Genomic DNA, 21383 nt, shown 5'->3' on the forward strand with positions numbered 1-21383 from the left:
AGCAATTTGCTACGGAAATTCCATGTCGTCCATTGGGGGGTAACGAATGAAAACTGGAATGGCCCAATGAGAGGAGATAATTATTTTTGGTTTTCAAGAGATTTCAATCTTATTTCTACAAGATAACCACTTTAAAAGTTTTATATTAATACTATTTTCTTGCATATAGGTTTGGCATATTTTCCTAAAAAATCTCACCACGGCAGATTTGCTGCCATAATTTTGCACGTACAGATGGCGGATGAAAAGTGAAAAGGTAATGATCAGATGCCAGAAGTTTCTTGTACAAAAAGTTCAAAAAATATAAGTTCGACTAGCTATCATCATTTTTATAGATTACCAGCTATATACAATATAAGGAGAAGCTACCCATGATACTAGGGGAAAATAGGTAACCAGGGATATGCGTCGCTGGTCAGGTTACCTTTTTTAACCTTGTAAATCCCAAGTATGGTTGCAAAAAATCAACATACTGTAGAAAAATCATTCCCCCGTTTGTAGGAATTTCAGTCCCATTCAAGGTCCCTTTTTCTTTTTGCAAAAATAAAAAGTCCCACTTTATAGAGCACTTTTTAGGGTCCATACATGGATAAATATGACATAAAGTTCATCATAGCTAAGCCAATAATGGCAAAAGGACAACACCAATTTTCTTTCTCAAACTCAAAGATTGTATCAAGAACCATTCTCCAAAAAACCATCAAAGACCAAAATATTTGAACCATTTTAAACAACACCATCAAAGACCAAAATTGTTTGAGCCATTTTGAACACTTCAAAAGTTATTTTTTTTTTTCCATTTCATTTTCCCGTTCTACGGATTTGGATGATTTTACGGGACCGATCTCTGTTTTTCTTCGGGTTCCAGGGGGTTCGTATTGACTCTTCCCGCGTTTCTCTTCGCGTTGTTTCTAAAAATAGTAACATTACGTCATTTTAAAGAAATTGCGATTTTTTCACCAATAGCAGCGCTTTTTGGCTAAAAAAAGTTATCAAGTTTGAAAGCTAGTATGTTGGGCTAACTGAAAACAGCTGTTTGAAAAATTTAATAGCGTTTACAATTCCCCAAATCAAGAAAATCGTTGATGCAAACCCCCGGATTTTTTACAAAAAAATGAATTATGACGTCACAGATAAAATGATAATTATCAAACAGCACTTTTTGAAAACTTGGAACTATTTAGGATCGGAAAATTATAACATTTTATTTTGCAATCTTCCGCTATTGGTGATTAAAAATTACGGAAATTTTGGACATGCCTTAATATTGCCGAGCTTTTCATTTGACGGAATTTGTGGAACATTGAAATCTGGCTTTTGAAAATTCAATTCAATATTTGATGATTGTATGGCAGAATAATAAGTAGATTCGAGTTTCAAGCCATAAAACATTTTTGTAGTGAGATCTGTGAAGACGTATATTTTATCTTCCTCAATAGTGGAAATGAAGTTTTCACGCCAAACTGACACTCTGATATTACCGGTTTCGTCAACAAGCATACCATGTTTCACAACTTTGTTGAATGGTGTTTTGGATGTTCCGGCAGGGCTCCAATATAGCTCACCAATAACATTCACGTAGTTGGACTCTATAGTTATGTCTGAAATCTTTGTAGTTATAAATTTAAAGGGAAAATCTGGCTCGTGTTCCTCAACAAAGACTTTACTACCCGTTTTGGAATTAAAGAAATATGTTTCGATGCTGGTACTCGAATTTTTTTCAACTTTGACGTTATCCAAGGTGACGGTTTTTCCGTAGAAGATTGTCTGTGAAGGTAAACCAAGAAGCATGACCCTCACTGTTTGAAATAGTTCAACAGAAATTTGAACTTTAATGTCGATGTATTTGTTTCCAAATTCCGACGCTGTAATGATTTCACCAACATCGTATCATCATGCTTTTATTTACAACTCTTAAAAAATTTATCATTTTTATCAAGTACCTCCTTCATCATTTTCCTTAAACTGACTAACTGAAATCCATTCCATTCTTTTGTAAACTGAAAATGTATGTTTCATAACAAAGGAAGAAAAGGTGTGATGTTATATAATTACTTGAAATGATTGGTTACGTAATAATTCTCTGCAAATAAATAGCACAATCCTTTGTTTGCATCATTTAAATTACATAACCTCATGACAAAAAGTGTAACAAGTAAAGAAGAAGCATCCACATAACTTTTCTATGTTATATAATTTGAAAAAGAAAGCGCAAGGTCAAAATGCTGAAGAAGAGATATGTTTTTATGTTTCATAATTTTTAAAATTCAAAGATCAAAAATCAAAATGTTAACGATAAGCTTCACCGGAAAAGCTACCTACCTATCTTACATAATTTGAAAAAAATGACAAATGTCAAAATGCTGAAGAAGACATGTGTTTTTTGTTTGTTGCATAATTTCTAAAATTGAAATTTAATTTTTAACTTTATTCCAATGTATTAATGATATCCCTGATGATATGACATAAATGAAGACATCCCTCAATAATTATGCTTCCTGTACAAATTAATTTATGAGGAGTGCAAGATCTCCAAGAAGCAGAAAAACTAATGTATAATAATAAGGGGCGTGAAAACCACAAAAATCGAACGGACGGAAAAACGCGCCAATTGCATTTAAAAGGCTCATTTGTTTTGAGCTGAGCGAAAGGAAACTATTATTCACAATTTCATTACATCAATTTTATATTCATATACATTTTCTACTATACAAAAATTTTAACGTGCTTAAATACACTTTTTATACAATTTAACATTTCTTTCAAAAATCTAAATTGTCTCAAACTTAAGTTCATGATTTTGGAATGAGATTAACAAAAATAGAATTGACCAATTTCATTTTTGGAAAGCTGATAAAATTATCTTTCCAACGGTATTTAGAAACTTTTATAATAATTTTTTCTAGGTTAAACCTATTTTAGACGAAATTCTACTGGACTATATCTATCAAAAAAAACGTGAACTTGATAAAGACAACCGTCGAAACGTCGCATACACAACTGTGTTTTTTTATGTTCACCTATAATTTTTGACACAATTATACATTGACTTTTACGTTCACTATCAAAAGAAAATATGTTGTCTTATATACAGTTAAAAATCTTCAAAACAATGAGTATACTATAATGAGCATAAGCTATTCTCTGTACAATTTTAATTGTTCATTAGCATGCGTGATGCAACTTCCAGAAGCCTGGAAGTCCTTGAATGATATAAATTGTAGCATTGTTAAATACAACTCAATCTTGGACGGGTAGTCTAAATTGAATAGATAATAGGAGGCCAAGAGAGCAATAATAGCTTTGGAAATGTCGTCCACCGTGAATATAATTGATTTGTTCACTAAAAGGCTGACCTTGCTTGACAATCAAAACTGGATGACTTGGTGCAACTTTGCCGGTGAATGCTTACTCTGGGTCTTCGTGATTCTACAAACAGCTAAAATATGTAAAGAGTTAATAAGGCATTTATTGAAAATTCAACCTTCAAGGGTCCCATTTAATTATTTTTTTAAATATCTTACCTCAATTTCAATGCAAAGTCTTTTCTTGCTGTTTTTCTTTGTTGCTTTGTTGAGAAGATCTTTGACTGAGTGGGAAAAAATGTAAAGGAGTTTACTAAAGTAAAAGTACAAAACAGGTTTGTTTGATTAGAACAAATTACAGTGCAATTATAAATGTCTTTAGCCCTCCCCTTTCTAAAGATATTTCTAACACTGACAGATTTGGCGTCAGAGTGGCTGTAAAAGGGAAATATTTTGGTGGTACTTTTAATTATTTCCACAGAGTGCAAGAAAAATTCCATTCTTTGAGACCAATTCTACTTTTAATATTTAAACTGTAATTATTACCCTGATATCAAATGCTACAAAAAATGAACAGAATTTCATCACTAAGTCATTGGTTTTCATGTAACAAATCACCCTCCATTTTAAAGGCATTTTCCTATACTCCCCCCTTTTCAACTTCTTCCTTTATAGGGGGGGGGTACGCACACTGTGGCAAAACATTGTTAACAATAAAAACTTAAACCGAAAATAAACATGGTATTTAGAAAAAAACAAAAAATAAAGTTTTTTATAGAAAGACTCCAGCGTGCATGTTTTAACTATCTATTAACCTGACAAATGAGTCTAAAGAGTAAACGAAATACTGAAAAAAATCATACCAGTTGAGGATTGGTTTGGTAGGTTCAAAGCATGGTTTGACGTCTTTCCAAAATAAATTAGATTGTCTATATTGTTGAGTAGTCTGGAAAGACATATGTTGGTGAAACCATCTTCAGTAATAAAATGATCGGTTCCAGCACAAATTCGTTTTACTTCATTTACCATCTTTGAAAAAGAAAATAACTAAGTGACTACAGGCTTTTCAAAATAAAATTCCTTTTGGTATATAGTGGGAAGTTTGATTAAAATATGTAAAAACAGGCTGAAAATGGCACACAAATTAAACATTAGCCTATAGCATACCTTTAGCCTGTTTTTTTTTTAACCCGGGGGTTAGTTAAAAAAAGCTGATGTTTATAAAAAAATAGTTCTTGTATAATTATTGAATCACAAAGCTTTAAATTGTACGTGGAACAAACCTCATACCTCAATTGGATCTTTAAATGCTGGTTAGTCTTTCAAAAAAAGTGTTACAATAGTGGCACTTGATGATTTTTTTTCTTTGTTTTTCTTTGTTCAAAAGGGCTTTGAATTTTGCAAATGCAATATCCGATTTTGGGATGTTTGAAGTATCAGTATTTGAAACATCATGATCTGAGATCTTGTTTGGAGTTTCTTCAGTTTCGGCAACATCTGCTCACTGCAAAATCATGAGAATTAATCTAATTAGAATTTTCTTGTTTTGGGAATTTTTTTTCTTGATTTATGAATGCAATTTCTCGTTCTTTTTGTCTGTATACTGAGATATTTTATTCTCATTTTACGAGATTATACGATTGAGAAATATATTTCTTGTTTTAAGCTAGCTTTCTACGCAACAATTGGGAGAAGAAAATGTTTCAAAAATATAGGTACTGCAAGTAAGTTTAACCCTATTCGGCCTAGGGGGGTGGGCTCTTTCTGTTCGGAGGTCAAACTATTGGTAATAGTTCCTGAAATAATAGAGTTTTTGCCGTGCAATTTTCTGTAAATTCCTAACTTTTATTTAGCTTAAAAATAAAAAACAATTTGGCACCTAAATATTTTCGCACCTTGAGGTGTCACAAAAATTGACACTTTTCTAATACAAATTTATTTTTGATGTCAAATATATCTTTTAAACCGTCATTTATTGAATATTTAGGATAAAATAAGCATTTTAAACTCAGGCAACTTTTTTCTAAAGCCTTTGTTAGAATACAATAGCTATTTATTCTCTTATTCGCTTTAAGGTATGTGTTCACCTTTCTTGACACATTCTCTTTAATTGATCATATCTTTAGGACAACAAATTTTCATATATCAAAAGTATATATTTTCTGAAAGCCAATAACATTCTCTTTCTAATGGTAAAAGTTTCAGATGAATTTAATAAACTGGGCAGGATATAATTAAAATCTTAAGAATTTTAACCTTACCTACTTCAAAGAAGTTAAAGTCACCCATAGCTTTTGAATTTTGAAAAAATAATTTCGATACTATGTTCCCAATAGATTGAACTAAAAATTGTCTTGGGATTTTTTTTGGAATTGACTTTAACTCTTTAAATCCTAAATTCTGTAAAAATATCGTTAAAAAAGTAAATTTAAATGTGATTTTTTCAGTTATCTGTAAATTGAGGAAAAACAACTCGGTTGGAAATAAAATCCTAAGACCCTTTTTAAGTTTGATCTTTTGGGAATCTCAAAAAAAAAGAATGAAGTCGATATCTAAATGCTATGGGTGACTTTAACTTCGTTGAAAGTAGTATGGTGTGGTAAAATTTCGTTTTTTTCTACATCAATTTGAAATTTTTAACGAGATGATTGCTGTTTATTTGAGTAATCAGTGAAATCTGTCAAAAATATTACTATTCATAGAGGTGAGAATAAACATCAGCTGACTTCTCTCTTTTGTCTTTGATGTTTCCGAAAGAGACAATTATTTGAGTAAATAATCCATCATAAGACGAACTTTGTTTTGAAATTTAAATGGTTATAACTCTGGATCAAAAAAATATTTTAAGATCGCGATTTTACCAAAATGAAATCCAGTAACTTTTCTTCCACTTTGACTGAAAAAAATTTTTTTGACAAAAAATCAGAAAAAAGGTGTACACATACCTTAAGGCGCTTTTCAAACACTTTTCGATTCATTGACGATCTTTTAACCATCAATGATGACAATTTATTTATGGAAAACTATAAAGAAATCTACCCTCCTGAACTTCAGCTCAATCTTGAAAGTTCAGGCGATACTATTAATTTTCTGGATCTCTCATTAACCAATGACAACGGTTACATAGATGCAAAACTCTATGACAAAAGAGATAACTTTCCTTTTTCGATTGTTCGTCTTTTATTTGCGTCGAGCAATATTCCATCTCGGATGTTTTATAACTGTGTGGGAGCTGAAATTTTGAGGATTGGTAGGGTCTGTTCCAGTGTGAACAATTTCATTAGTGCAAGTATGTCTCTCATTGATAGAGCAAAGAAGCAAGAAGCAAAGATTACACGGTTGGAAAAAGTTTTGAGGAAAATGTATGGTCGTCATCAAGTTTTGAGAACCTTTTTCAGTAATGCGAAAAAAATTTCAGATTCATTACTCCACAACTAAACAACAAAAATTTTTTGGACTTTTCACTGTTTCTTTTACTAATTTACTAATTTTCATTTCTTTTTAATCGATAGAGTCGTTTTATATTTCAATGTGTTGTATCTTTTTCTCTGTCCAGTATATTTGTAGTTTGTGTCTAAGTTTGTTGAGTTTGTCTCATTTCCTAATTCGTTTCAAATGTGTACGGCCACTCGGTTACGGGGTTCCGAACCGGGCTCTCGGTCAACCTTTCAACTTTTTCTCTTTCTTTCTGCTGTACTTCACTGTATGGTCAGAAATTTTAAACTTTTTCGTTTACAATTTGTTTTATTTTAATCCCTTTTCTCTGTTTTTTTATGTACGAAATAGTGATCAACACTATTTCTTCTTTGGTAAAGATGACGGGTGGCTCGCGGGCGCCAGAGAGTGCTTACTCTTGGTACCACACCTGACTCTAGGCTTTGTCTTCATCTTGCCATTTTCATTTTCTTTGTATAATTGTTTGTTTGAATGTTTTGTCTGTTTTGTATCATATTTGTTGGTATTGTCGGTCAAGCAATTGGGGTGTGATGATGTTTCAGCTTTTGCTGAGATTATGTTGAGGGTAGTGTTTTGATCCATGAGAGATTTTCAAACTTTTCTTAGATATAAAAACAAAGGAAATTTTCGGTTTTTGCTCACTTTGGGTATGATGAGTGACGTCATCAAAAACATTTTTTGTCAAAAGTTACCTTACGTGACAAGGATCTTGTATGCCAAATTTCATCCAAAAAGACCCACTAGATCAAAAGTTAAGGGGTGGTCCCCCTAGTTCTGAACCGCCTCTAAAAGCCTAGGTTGAATAGGGTTAAACGAAGAATGAGATGTGTTCTTTCTGTCAAGTATTATGACTAAAATTGTGTACATTTAGTGAAGTTTAGTGGTCAAAGCGCAATTTCAACACTACAGATATTGATGCAAGAATTTTCGAAAATTTGATAACTTTAGAGAGAAATGTTTATACTTTTAAAACTCTTTGGAAGAAGTTTGAACACTGTAGTAATACTGGTGCGAGTGTTCATAAATGTACAATATAATACTATATACATTTAAAAATCTTGGCTAAAGCTAGTGACTAAATAGGTTTTCAAAGTAAAAATCTAGGGATGATAAGAGGAAATAGGTCCTCGAAAATCATAATGTCCTTGAAAGCGTCTTTCTCAAGCCATTCTTCCATGTTTTTGGTAAAGATGACGGGTGGCTCGCGGGCGCCAGAGAGTGCTTACTCTTGGTACCACACCTGACTCTAGGCTTTGTCTTCATCTTGCCATTTTCCTTTTCTTTGTATAATTGTTTGTTTGAATGTTTTGTTGTTTTGTATCATATTTGCTGGTATTGTCGGTCGAGCAATTGGGGTGTGATGATGTTTCAGCTTTTGCTGAGATTATGTTGAGGGTAGTGTTTTGATCCATGAGAGATTTTCAAACTTTTCTTAGATTATAATCAGTATACTTCGCCATAGTGTATCAACTTGTTTGAAGATTCCTGGTGATGTTTTTTCATATCGAAACATAACATAATGCATTATAGTAAGTGCAACCTCGTGAGTCTCATCTTACTCCATGTCTGCGATAAAATGAATGCCAATGAAAGAAATTAGAGCTTCTATGAAGCTATTCTGATCAGTTAAGATTTCATTACCCGCTTTAATGATTGTATTTCCTTCTCCTGTGACAATAACAACTGTATTTTTAAAATGCCTTTATAAGCATATTAGTATGTTTGTTCTTTTGATGGATGTTTGTTAAAGGCCTATCAGTATGTTATTGCTTTTGATGGATGTTTGTTATAAAAATATTAGTATGTTTTGTTGTAAGCATATCAATATTTGTTGTTTTTGATAGATGTTCATTATAAGTATGTTAGTGTGTTTGTTGTTTATGATAGATGTTCATTATAAGCATATCAGTATATAGTTGTTTTTGACAGATGTTTGTAATAGGCATATTAGTATGTAGTTGGTTTTGATAGATTTTCCTTATAAGCATATCTGTATGTAGTTGTTTTTGATAGATTTTCATTATAAGCATATCAGTATGTAGTTGTTAATGATGGGTGTTTGTCATAAGTATATTGGTATGTAGTTGTTTTGATAAATGTTTGTTACAAACATATCAGTGTGTAGTTGTGTTTGAATGTAGGTTTCTTATAGATTTCTGGGTCCATCAGATAAATTCTATATTTTTTGTGTGTCAAAGGTAAGTAGGATTAATTATGTATGATGAAATATTTCATTCTCTAAGAAAAAAGTATAAAAAATAAAAATTATAAGAAACGGGTTTTGGTTAGGATGTCTTTGATATTTTTGTTTCTTTTGTATACTAAGAAAGGTTTTTTATTATAGATCTTTTTTAAGCTGTCATCTTGTTGAATGATGGACCAGTGTTTTCCAGGTATCTTTTGTATAATAGTGAAATGTTCGCAGTATTTAATGATGAATGGCAGGTTAGAGGGGTTGTTGGTTTTGAAGCAATGTTTACCCAGTTTTTTGTTATTATAAAGACAGTGGAACTGTTTCAGATGTTTTGTTTTTTTAATGTAATTTTTTATTTACAAGTTTTGGTGGGTATCCTCTACCGTAGAGGTCCTTTTTTAGTTGATTGAGTTGTTGTTTAAGAATTGCGTTGTCTGTAGTCAGCATACGATACCTTAAAGCTTGGGTCTGTATTATATTTTCTTTTGTGTGTTTTGGATGGTATGATGTATATTGTAATAACGAGTTTGTATGTGTTGGTTTTTTGTAGAGTTTGCTTTTAAAAGTGTTTGTTTTATGGTCTTTGTATATGATTGAGTCTCAGAAATTTATTTCCTCAGTTGAGTATTTATACGTGAATTTGATTATCGGGTGTATGTTGTTAATATGGTCTTTTTTATTTCCAGACCAGAGCATGAAAATATCGTCTAGATACCTCTTATATAGTCTAATTTTTGATTTTGTTTCACTTGTGAGTATGTGTTGTTCTTCAAATCTACCAAGGAAGAAATCGGCGAAATTTGGAGCTACCATTGTACCCGTGGCAACGCCTTGTAATTGTTCATAAGAGATGTCTTTGAATAGAGAATAGTTGTTTGCAAGTACGAAATGGAAAAGTGTAGAATTCTGGAAGGAGTTGTTTGTTGTTTTTATCTATGTAGTGTAAAACTGCTTCAACACCTTCTTCAATTGGTATGTTTGTGTATAGTGAGGTGACATCTATTTGTCACCAAGTATGTTGTGTCTATTATCTTTTTGTTTACTACAGAACGTAGGAAGTCTTTTGTGTCTTTTAGGTGTGCAGGTATCATTCTAGTGAGAGGTTGGATACATCTTGATAGAAAATCAGAAATATGTTCATTTACCGAGTTAACTGCAGAAACTATAGGCCTTTCTGGGATGTCTATTTTGTGAATTTTGAATGTAGTCTAGTTTGTGAATATAAAATAAATTGGTTCTTGGGGTGGTCGGTGGTAGCAAAAAGTTAAAGGTCTCTTTGTTTATGTGGTAATGGTAGTAGATCGTGTCCAGGAAGGCCTCGGTGTTTGTTTTCAGATCTTGCAAAGGGTTTCCATGATTTTTTCATACTGGTCTTTATTTTTTAAGTGGTCCCTTGCTTTATTTTCACAATAAGTTTTATTCATTATGACTATAGAACCTCCTTTGTCAGCTTTTTTTATTTCTATTGTTGTGTTTTTTTTATAATCGAAACAGGGTTTTCTTTTCTTTTTGGTTAGGGGCCATCCACATAGTACGTACGCAGTGAAGGGGGGAGAGAGGGACTTAGCAAAAGCGTACGTCTATTGTTTAAATGACCTCATTTCTATTGTTCTCTGCGTACAAGAGGGAGGGGTATCCAATATTTAGAAAAATTTTGCGTACGTACTATATGGATGACCCCTTAAGGTTATCCGTTAGTGGCGAGTTTTTCAAGATGTCTTTTAAGTTTGAGATTTCTTTTGTGATTATTGTGAGATATTTATTAGGGTTTTTATTGTCAGGTGTGGGTCCCTGCCATTTTGTTTTGGTGTTCTTTCTCCAAAGTTTTTGTTTTGATCTAGGTTGTGTTTTTATTAATTCTGGGGATAATGAAACCCGTAGTTTTTGAGCTGTGAGTAATGGTCCGAAATAAATGAGAGCTGAGTGAATGATGAGACACTTAGTGTTTTAGCGCTAATACTAGATTTTCTGAAATAATATCTAAAGGGAAAGTAGGCTATCCAGGGTTGGTCAGAGTAAGTAAACAGAGACGATTGAGTATTAAGCCGAAAGTTGAAATGTATTGAAACTCAACATGTGAACTATTCAAAGTAGATATAAGTTATAAGTCTAATGCGAAATGCTAAGGAGGGAATTGATCGACCTGCAACTGAGAAAGAAGATCTGCGTAGACATTATCGACACCTGGAACTTAAAGCTAATGCTTAAAGGAGATGGAAATATTGTGACGAGTGCAGAGAAAGAACATTGAACGCATGAGTGCCGAAATAACCGCATCCTTAGAGGGACCTGATGGCCATATTGTAACAATAGCCTCGTTGTCTGTGAAGACACAGATGGACCTGTGCTGAAGCTGGTTTGACCATGTGATGATGGCTGTGAAAACAGAAAACAACTTAAGGAGAGCGATGTTAATACCTCCGTGTCATCTGACCAGGGTTCAGAAATCCATTGATTGTGGAAGAAGGCTCCAAGGCCCAGCTTAGAAGCATCAGTGAACAAATTGAGAGCAAAAGAAGATGTAGTTGGCTGCTGGAAAAAATAACATCCGTTCCAAGACTGTAGAAACACAGACACAGACCACATGGCAAGATCCTCCCTAACTGAGACCGAGATGTCAATGTGATGATGCAGAGAGCGAACAGAGTGAGCAAGATCAATAAGACGTCTGAGAAAAATCCTTCCGGGCTTAATAACACGACAAGTAAAGGAAAGTGAGCCAATCAATGATAACAGTTCTCGTTTAATGCATTTGCGTCGAGTGGACCAAAGAAGCACTAAGCCACGCAATTCTGTAAGTTTCGGTAAAGGAAGTCTCAAAGTAGAAGCCTGAACATCAATTTCGATACCAAGAAAAGTGAGGACTTGAGCTGGGCCTTCCAGCTTGTCCTTCGAAATGGGGACACCAAGCAAGGAGAAAGCTAGGAAAACTTTATCCCGTTTAAGTAAACAGTCCTGGAGGGAGTGGCCTGCTAATAAAAAATCATCCAGGTAGTGACAGATACTGGGGATAGAAAACTTGTTGACCTGGATCCAAAGCAAAGCATCAGCGAAGCAAGTGAAAATAAAAGGTGAAGATCTCATGCCAAATCGAAGACACATGTCGAAATAATACTTACCCCTCCATTTAAAGCCCAGTAAGTGCCAGTCATTAGGATGGACAGGGCAAAGTCTAAAAGCGTGCTTAAGATCGACCTTAGCGAGAAAGCAATCTTTGCCAAACAATCTAACCATCTCCACAGCATCGTCAAAGGAGGTGTAATGGACAGAGCAAGCACTCTTCTGCGGGAATACCATCATTGACTGAGAAACCGCGAGGGGATGAGAGGTCAAGGACTATGCGTTGAGTGCCATATTTCTTAGGGGCTGCGCCAAGAGGGGGACACTTGAAATAGGAAAGGGGAGGGGATGCAAAAGGACCGGCAGTGTGTAAACGTTTTAGTTCCTTGACAATGGCTGTGGAAATAACTTCTTCATTGAGTGATACTGAAAAGTTGTTTGTTGTAGCACTTGTGGACGCGGGTGCAACCTGAGCATGAGAGGCCCTTATTGTACCTGAAGCACACTTTCCCTGATGTTCCTGCGGCTTGGGCTTTCTGGGGGTGTGGGAGTGAAGACTGGCGCTGCCCACCCTGAGGGGCGAGAAAGCGCTGACTGGGCGCAGGAGCAGACTGGCTCAGGGTGGAAAAAGCAGAGTTTGCAGGCTGCAAGAAGGAGCGAGCACGGGACGTTGTGGCGCTGTTGCCTGACTGCTGAGGTGCAAACGAACGCTTTCCCGAAGCCCGCCCGCCTAGGGCAACTGGAAACCAGATGGTCGGACCCCCCCACAAAAGTAACAATTACCCCTTCCTTGGGAGCCCCTGACGTGAAGGTTAAAAATTAAGTCGTTTGACTGGTCCCAACGCTTCAATAGGTTGTTCGCAACATGGTGTCTAAATGCCTGATCATATGCGTACCATGCACTGAAGTTATACGTATATGCCAGGTTTGAAATGAATTGCTGGTACCTACAATGCTGGCCATAATATTTGGAATAAAAGGGAAATTCCCTCAACCGCAAGTGATTATTAAGTGCCATAAATTAGGGCTGGGAAGTAGAGTTTTAACTCTGAGTTTTAACACTAGACTTAAGACTTAGGACCTTAGGATCTCAGGATCCAAAAGCTCAAAAAAGTTCCAACAAGGCTGAGAATATAGCCTGGAAGCCACTTAAGCCCTCCAAAATTGAAATATCCAGTGAACTAAAGTGGCAAATGCTGAAATCGCCATTCTCGCCCGAACTTTAAATTCTGAAAAACGTTAAAACAACCAAAATTGTCAATATATTTCGACAATGATTGTAGTCAGCTGCTCAGTCAAATGAGGACGGTAGAATAGAAAAATTTGCATAAGCACAGTCCAAGCTAGGAGCCACGATTGCATGTCAATCACCTTATATTTGTAGTCCTTCCGGGTATCATTCCAGCTATCATCTTGTGCAAGGCTGAGGCTATCCCCATCAATCAGAACCTTGAGCGACTTTTTGTCCTTGAGATTGATAAACTCACCGCGTTGGATTCAATGAATGACTCTTGCAGGCGGAAGCAGTGAAGATAACGATTGTTGCTGGGCGGCTGGAACGTGTAAAGGAGCTTCGAAAAGGCCATTATGGATATGTGACGCACTGGGCGAAATCATAGATTTCTGATGTAGGAAATATATAGGAAATCTAACATTTTCTATATATTTCATACGTTTTGAAAGACCATATTTCCTACGAAATGGAAAGATGGAGAATTCCTATTGAGACATTTCCTGACACATGGAATTATCATATTTACTAACTTTACATATAATGAAATTTCAAGTTTAGAAGTTTTCAACAAGGGAAATATTACATTTACTAAGTTTCCATGGAATGTAATGTCAAGTTTAAAACATTTCCCAAAGGAAAATTTTCATAATTATTATCTTTACACAAGGATGAAACATTAAGTTTAAAAGATTTCCAAATTGCAAATGTTAAGTTTCCATGTATCAAAATAGAGCTAGAAAGGAAGGAAGGCACAAAGGTTTCTTTTTAGTTTACATTTCATGTTACTGATCTATTTCATCTTTAGAAGAACTAAAAATTCATATTAAATAAGATAAAGTAAATTTAATATTTAGATAATCTAAATTACAAGGTAAAAAATACAGAAAAAATACAAATTCTACTTATACAATGTATGAGAGCAAAAGCTTAAGAGTATTAGTCAAATAAGTTAAACTTTGGTCAAACTTTCTTTATTAAAATTCCAAGATCAGTTTCCTATTTCAAGCAACTTTTAGCTCTTGAAACAAACACTCAAAATAAGAAATCAGTAACCGTCACTTGCCAAATAACTCGATTTCAGGATCATAAGTCAATCAGCTTTCTTCGAAAATCGTGTCAGTTCATGGTGTTCCCTGAAAAAAAATTTATAATCGATAATAATATGGTCAAACTATCAAAAGTAAATATGAATCTTATCACGAAATTAACCCAAGGGCTCTGACCTTGACGGCCGACGGGAAAGTACCACTGTAGTTTGAAAAGTTGATACTGTCAGACGTGCCATATTGGCAAAATTGGAACCCTGTCAGAACAGAAAATTAAAAGATCTCCCATTTTCACCCTGGAGTGGCAAAAATTAATAAAAGTAGCCGAAAATTTTTAAAATTTTCTCATTTCCACCCTGAAAATTGTCCAAAATAATAAAAATAATCGACCCTATCAGAAACTCATCTTGAAAATTAGAAAATTTTGCACCCTGTTAGATATCTTCAGAGTATAAAAAAAGGGACACTGCCCAGCAGAACGTCTCCATACCCAAATTTGACTAAATGCCCCCCCCCTCCGGGAAATTAACAAAACATTGGCTATAAAACAACAGTTTAGTAAAATCACTTTATTACATTTGATCTCTACTTTCGAGAGAAAAGGTTACCTTGTAAAGCAAATGGACTAGGAATAGTTGAAAAAATTGAATTGAATTCTGTGATAAATACCTTTCTCGTTTTGTCTGTCAGATCATGTAGTGTAGGCTATCTGGATTTTTTCTTTATGGTGCAGAGAGTTGTACAGTGCTTGATAAAGTCATTTAACCTGTAAAAATTGAGAAGAAAGCTTTGCCAAAAACATTTCATTGCTCAAAAAAAAAACTTGAAATACCTACATATATAGCAAATTATCCAGCTTATAGTTCTTTTAAAAAAAGTAGCATACAAATAAGCATAATTCCCTTACCCTTGATTTACTTGACGAGAAATGGTTTCGTGGAGTTTATGTTATGATACAGCATCACGACCTGTAGTGTAGAAAGACAAAAGAGTCAAACATTTTGACAACAAATGAACAGCAAAGGAAAACAACATTTACAAAAAAGGAAAAAAGTAGAAAAAAAGTAGAAAATATACCCCTGATCTGGGTGAATGACTAGGTGAATGACATGCCAAATCGCAAAGGTAAATTAAAGAAAGGAAAAGATACAAAAAAATCCTTAAATGAGTGTTGTCTGATCGACCCTTAGTTTAGGATAGATAGAAATAGCACTAACTAGACTCATTTGTTGATATAAATGGGTGAAGTAATACTTACACATCATGATTTTGTGGTTGAATTATGTTTCTCCTTTCCATTTTTCTTACACCAGACTCCAGATCAGCTTATCACTTCCACCACTCCAACTTTCACACTCACTCAAAGAAACCACAAAAATTGAAAACTGGTTTTGAATGTTTTGATTTCGTGATCAGCGAATCTGGCATCTGGTCAGGGGGTTATTACATTATTAAATTTTACTCAAGATACTCTCAAAAATATAACATAAACACCATACAATTAGGTGTTCTTCGAATTAAAATTATTCGAGTGAATTTAAAACTAAACTGGAGTAATCTTCTAAAACATATTTACATTGTAAATATTGATATCATACGAATCATATTGGTTTTCTATTGACCCCCGGTTTAAGATCTATGCCGCCATTTTAGATTGGCGCTCTCATATTTCAAAAATTGTAAATTTATTGAAATATGATATTTTCAAGAATTCCCATTTGATGGAAATTTCAATTTTTAGATTTAGCGAAAATTTAATGAAATATCATATTTCAAGAGATTTTAACGACATGAAAATTTCATATTTTCAAAATATTGAAATATAGTAAAGATCATCTTTCAAATACTTGGGGTACCTAAGGCACTCCCCAATGGTCGCATGAGGTTCCGCCCCTTAACGTAAATGTTTTTTAGGTTTTTTGGAAGCATTTTGATATAGAAAATGAGATGGGGCATGGTCAAATGGTCCCACTTCTGAAAAATTGAAATTTTTTGAGAAAAACCTAATTTTTCAGCCAATTTTCATGATTTTGATGACGTCACAGAAATAAGAATTTGAATAACTTCTAGTAGGTAAAAGCCTTTGACTTCAAATTTTCACCAAATGTGTAAATCAATAAAAGGAAGCGATTGAAGAAAAAAAAATTAAGATGTTTTGCTGACGTCAGCATATTTCAGCAAAAATGGTTTTTTTGCAAACTTTGCGGACGTCAGCAGAAATTGAAAAAGTTTTTTTCGTAGATCGCTTCCTTTTGTCGATTTACACCATTGGTAAAAATTTGAAATCAAAAGCTTTCTCCAACCTAAAGTTATTCAAGATTTTCTTTTTATGACGTCATCAAAATGGGGCAAAAATGAGGTTTTCTCGAAATTTTTCAATTATGGAGCAAGTGGGACCATCTGACCATGCCCCATCTCATTTTCTATATCAAAATACTTCGAAAAAACTTAAAAACATTTACGTTAAGGGGCGGAACCTCATGCGACCATTGGGGTGTGCCTTAGGTACCTCGAGTAGATGGAAATCCTTGAATTATCATATTTTTTCAATATATTTCAGATATTTACACGTTCGAAAGGTGGACTTTCAAAGTCCTCTTGAAATTCATTGAAATACCATTTTTCATATATATTTTTACTATATTTACAATTTAGGAAATCTATGATTTCGCCCAGTGACGTGTCTTGCGGATTGACCGGCAGCCGAGGGTCTACAAAACTCGCGTTCAATCCCGACAATGGGTTCGATGAACGACACGATGACACCAATTGAGCGGCATGACAGAGGCTTCTTTGTTGTTGTTCAGAAGTTTCCCGCAACTGGCTCGTAAGTTGAGCGATTAATGGCGCAAGGCTGTTTAGATGGTTTTTCCTGTGATTGCTGGCTTCTTGTGGAGGCCTAGTGGGAAGAGGATCCAACGTGGTGGCAGGACGACGTAGTGTGATTGGTGCTGAGGTTGCTGCAGGGGGTTAGTGGATGGCAGCGAAACGTGGATGTTGCTGTCGACTGGAGGTGGTGTGTAAAACGAATGGGTGGTGCTCGCCACGAGGTGAAGCTGGGGTGGTGAAAACTCTTGGGTCGTCGAGGGGTGGTCTTACGTGAATCTGTTGCATGATGGAGAGAGGAACTGCTGATTTTTCTTCTACCGCTGGTCTTGAAGTTTGGGCAGGTAAAATTGGATTTGGGGATTCAATGGTTGAGCCGCTAGGTCTTGTCATCATTGGATCATTCAGTAAGAATCCATCGTAAGATTGGTAGCCACCTTGGTTAAGGTTGCCGAAAGTGTTCAGGTTGATGACTGGAGAGATGGCAGGATTATGTTGTTGAATTGGATTGCCATCTGGAGCTAAGGTGAAAGTTGCTGTTGATGTTTCTGTCTGTTGGGTTGTAGGAGTAGTGGAGCTGGATGCTGCTGCTGACGTTATTGTGTTAGAGCTTTGTTTTCTTTTTCTTAGGTGTTGTACTGCCAAGTTTTAAAGATAACCTTAGACAGGCAAAAATGATGATAGTACAGATTTGCATGGTGGTAAAATGTAAAGTGAGGATTGTTACAGTTGCTAAACTAAAAGTCTGAATTGAAAATCTGAGGGAACTGTGCTCAAGGAGGGCCAGAGCTTAAATAAGCCTAAGACCATGTGGGCTAGACTAGGTTCCAGGCTCCTCTAGCTTGTGTACCTAGCTCACTTCTCTCTGACACTATAATTCTGATGTGCATCTAGGCTATAGTAAGTAAGAGTGATGTGCATCCAGCCTATAGTAAGTCGAGAGTAGTAGAGAGGTAAGTAGAATGTTGTGGCTTAATTATCTGGGAATTAATATAAGTTATAAATAACTCCACTTTTATTTGTAAATTGTTTTAAAGAGGTATCAATTTCAGAAGAGGTTTCTTGTAAAGTTGGTGTACACAGGAAAAAAAATATTGATTCCCTAGCCTAGGGATTGTTCATTTTCAGACGTGGTTTTTTATTCGATCACATTAGTCTAGAGTTTTAAGTGCGGAAAAGTAAGGAAACTAGGGAAACCTATTTTCCCATGCTGGAAGTGTATTACCAATGTGTTAGTGAAAAAGAAAACGGATTTCCACATGTGGAAAACTAATCTTTTTAACTTTCTAGTTGCCCATTCAGAACCCATTCAGAATTGCATTGGGAAATTAAAAATCCCAAGTTTTTCTAAACTGATTATGGATGAGTCGGGAAAATAGAGATCACGTGTTTTTAAAATGATTACTTTCTACAAGCTAGGGAAAGGAAATATCACGAATTGTGACCTTGCTTGCTTTATTCTATTCTTTCTCTGGATCGGGAAATTTGATTTCTCGAATTTGCGAAATTCGATTTCCCGAATTCTTTAGTTTGAGCGTATCCTTTAAACAATTAATTAAATCAGAACTTATTTTTCAAACCTTCAAATAAGACAATTCAATCAAACATTTTAAACTGTCACAAATTAGAGTCTAAGTTCGGGAAAATTGATTTCCCTAACTTGTATTACACATGCATGAGAAGAAACCACAAGTGATTTTTGAGTCGTATGTAAGGCAAACCATTATAAGGGTGTATTCGATCAGTGTGTAACACAACGCTAAAAAGGGCTCAGTGGATCGGTGAGACGGGCTTGAGGTCATTAAGTTTGCTCTCCAGTGCAGCTCCACTGTTGTGACAAAAGTGCCGGGATTCTCAAAGTAACGCAAGTACATGTCGGAACGAATGAGAGCTATCGAACCAATACTCACAGAATGATCGAATACATTTGATTATTTTACCAATCAAAGGAAGGATTTAATTTGTGAATATGGGTAACCCTATGGGGTTCGCTCTAGAAAAGCACTTTTCAATAATAGGGAAATTTAACATCCCTAGGTAGTCATAAGATCGGGAAATTTCATTTCCATAATTAGGGAACTTTTGCATCTTCCCTAGCTAGAGATTGGTTAGGGAAAAATCCAGATTTCCAGGACTGGAAATATGCATTTCCATAGCCTAGGGAATCAAAAAATCTTTCCTGTGGTAGGGATAAAGTTTAGGCCCTTTTTTAATATTTCTTTTTCTATTTTGCTTAGTTTGAGGTCCGATAAATTAATAACGGAGTAAGTTTGTTGGTTGGTTATGTGGTTATGTTGTGTTTTCTTTTTTACAGGACTATATACAATATTTACATGAGAAATTACTTTTTTGAATATTTGTTATAACGGTTATGTTGGGGTTGAGTTCTATGGTTTAGTTGATATTGTCTAATTTTTCGTTGTTGTTGTTGTCCGCTGGCTTCTTCCGCATGATGTCGTCGAACATTCTTTGTTCGACTTCTTGTGCCTCTTTGGGATCAATTTTTGTTTCGAAGTAGTTCTCTGTTGGGGTGGTTCAGAGCCACATTCTGTAGTTTTCGTCCTGCTTCCTCAAGAATTTGTCGCCATGTCTTTTCTTCACCTTCAGACAGAGAAAGTTTTGATTCTGCTTCGGGATTAGTTCTTCCGGCGTTCTTTTCCTAGAGACCTGGTCTTTGAAAAAATATAGTTGCTTTTGATTGTAGGGGAATCCTCTACAAACTTTCCGGTACTCCTGTTTGTTCCTTTCGTTTTCTGAGGGGTTTGGTGACGGTGTGTGCGTGTTTTCAGGTGCCTTGTTTCTGACTGGTGTACGTATTGATTGTGCCAGTTTCAAGAGTAGGTCGTTATGTTAGGAAGCATGAGACTTCAATTGTAATTTAGGGGTCAAAAATGGATTCAAATCTCAGACCCAAAAAATTGGCACCTGTTTGTGTATTTTACAGACAAGAACAGGTTCCCAGGCTAAAATGATTTTTTTATCTGAAGAATGACATGTTTATACATACCGTGGGAAAGCAATTTTAAAATTTTAAAATTCTTGATAGCTGAATTTCGGTATTCGGTACTAAATTTTAAGCAAAAAAGTCCCAAAAAGGGTCACAAAATTCACGAAAAATCGTTTTTTTCCTGGATTTCAGTCCCTCTAAGGGTCAATTTAAGTCCCTCTAAGGGCCCATCCACCGAAAGTCGGGCGGCACATACCCGTCAGCTCGCAACCCTAGCACGCCCCAGGGCCTTTAACACAATGGGACTTTTAATCAAAGAAGATATATGTGTCCTGCCAAGCGATTTCCATACAGCAAAAACACACACCGGTTGAGATCGGTTTTTCCCGACTTAAACCGGTTTAAAACGGTTGAGAAATCGGTGTCAAAGTTTCTAAAATTGAGTATCTTGAGCTTGTTGATTTTTAATTACAAACCGGTGCAAAACGGTTTGAAAAGCGATCTCTACCGGTTTTGGAACCGTGTCAACCCGGTTTACGGAGCCGACAAAATAAATTTAAGATTTAATCAGTAGCAAAAACTGTAAATTGTTTCAAATTACTGACTTAAACACCCAATCCTAAATTTAGGGAGGTGGGTCTGATGTAGCCTGGGAATCCATGCTATGATTTCTTCTTTGATATACTGATGGCGAAATGTATAGCATTGTATGGGCTGAGAGTTTGAAAACAGAAAAACGAATTAATTCGAGAGGAAAAAGCGTTTTCATAAAAAATTGGATTAAAAATGTGTTTCTCTTTGCGATATAAAGTAAAATCCCCATCCCCACTGAATCTTCTTACTTGAAAACAAAAGAATTGAAATCCCCAGCAATAAAGAGTATGGGATTATTAATCCCCGTCGAGTTTTAGTCCGTTATTTTTACCCCCACTGGCTGAAACAATCCCACCGGGTCTGTGAGAAGGGGGTGTCTTTAAAAAGATCGATCGATAGTGATACAGGGGAGAGTGAGTGCACATTGAACAATATTAATTAAATATGCAAAAGTTGTTTATCAAAACGCTTTATTAAACAACTACATTCCCCTCTCTTTGAAATTCAAAAGGAAAGATAAATGTCTAGACTTGTAAAATGTAAAAGGAATTTTTTCGCATGTGCTTCTCACTCGTTACTCGTTACTTAAGATAATAAACATGTGCAATGAACCGAACATTTGTTATGACGTAATAACAAGAGAGAAAGAAAAATTACTCAGCAACAATTAACGAAGAGATTTTCGCCTCAGCAAAAAGGCAAGCAAATAAGGGAATTTCTT

General features: G+C 35.2%; 1 long non-coding RNA gene across 1 annotated transcript; it reads right to left on the bottom strand.

Moving 5' to 3' along the window:
- Window positions 1–15037: 15037 nt before the first annotated feature.
- Window positions 15038–15643, bottom strand: LOC136797421 (uncharacterized). The gene is made up of 3 exons (XR_010845251.1): window positions 15554–15643; window positions 15203–15263; window positions 15038–15061 (listed from the first exon to the last, which is right to left on the bottom strand). It is a non-coding gene; the product is annotated as an uncharacterized lncRNA (long non-coding RNA).
- Window positions 15644–21383: the final 5740 nt, after the last annotated feature.

Source organism: Clytia hemisphaerica, unplaced genomic scaffold (assembly GCF_902728285.1).
Source record: "Clytia hemisphaerica strain Z4C2 unplaced genomic scaffold, Clytia hemisphaerica genome assembly, whole genome shotgun sequence".
NCBI lineage: Eukaryota > Metazoa > Cnidaria > Hydrozoa > Leptothecata > Clytiidae > Clytia > Clytia hemisphaerica.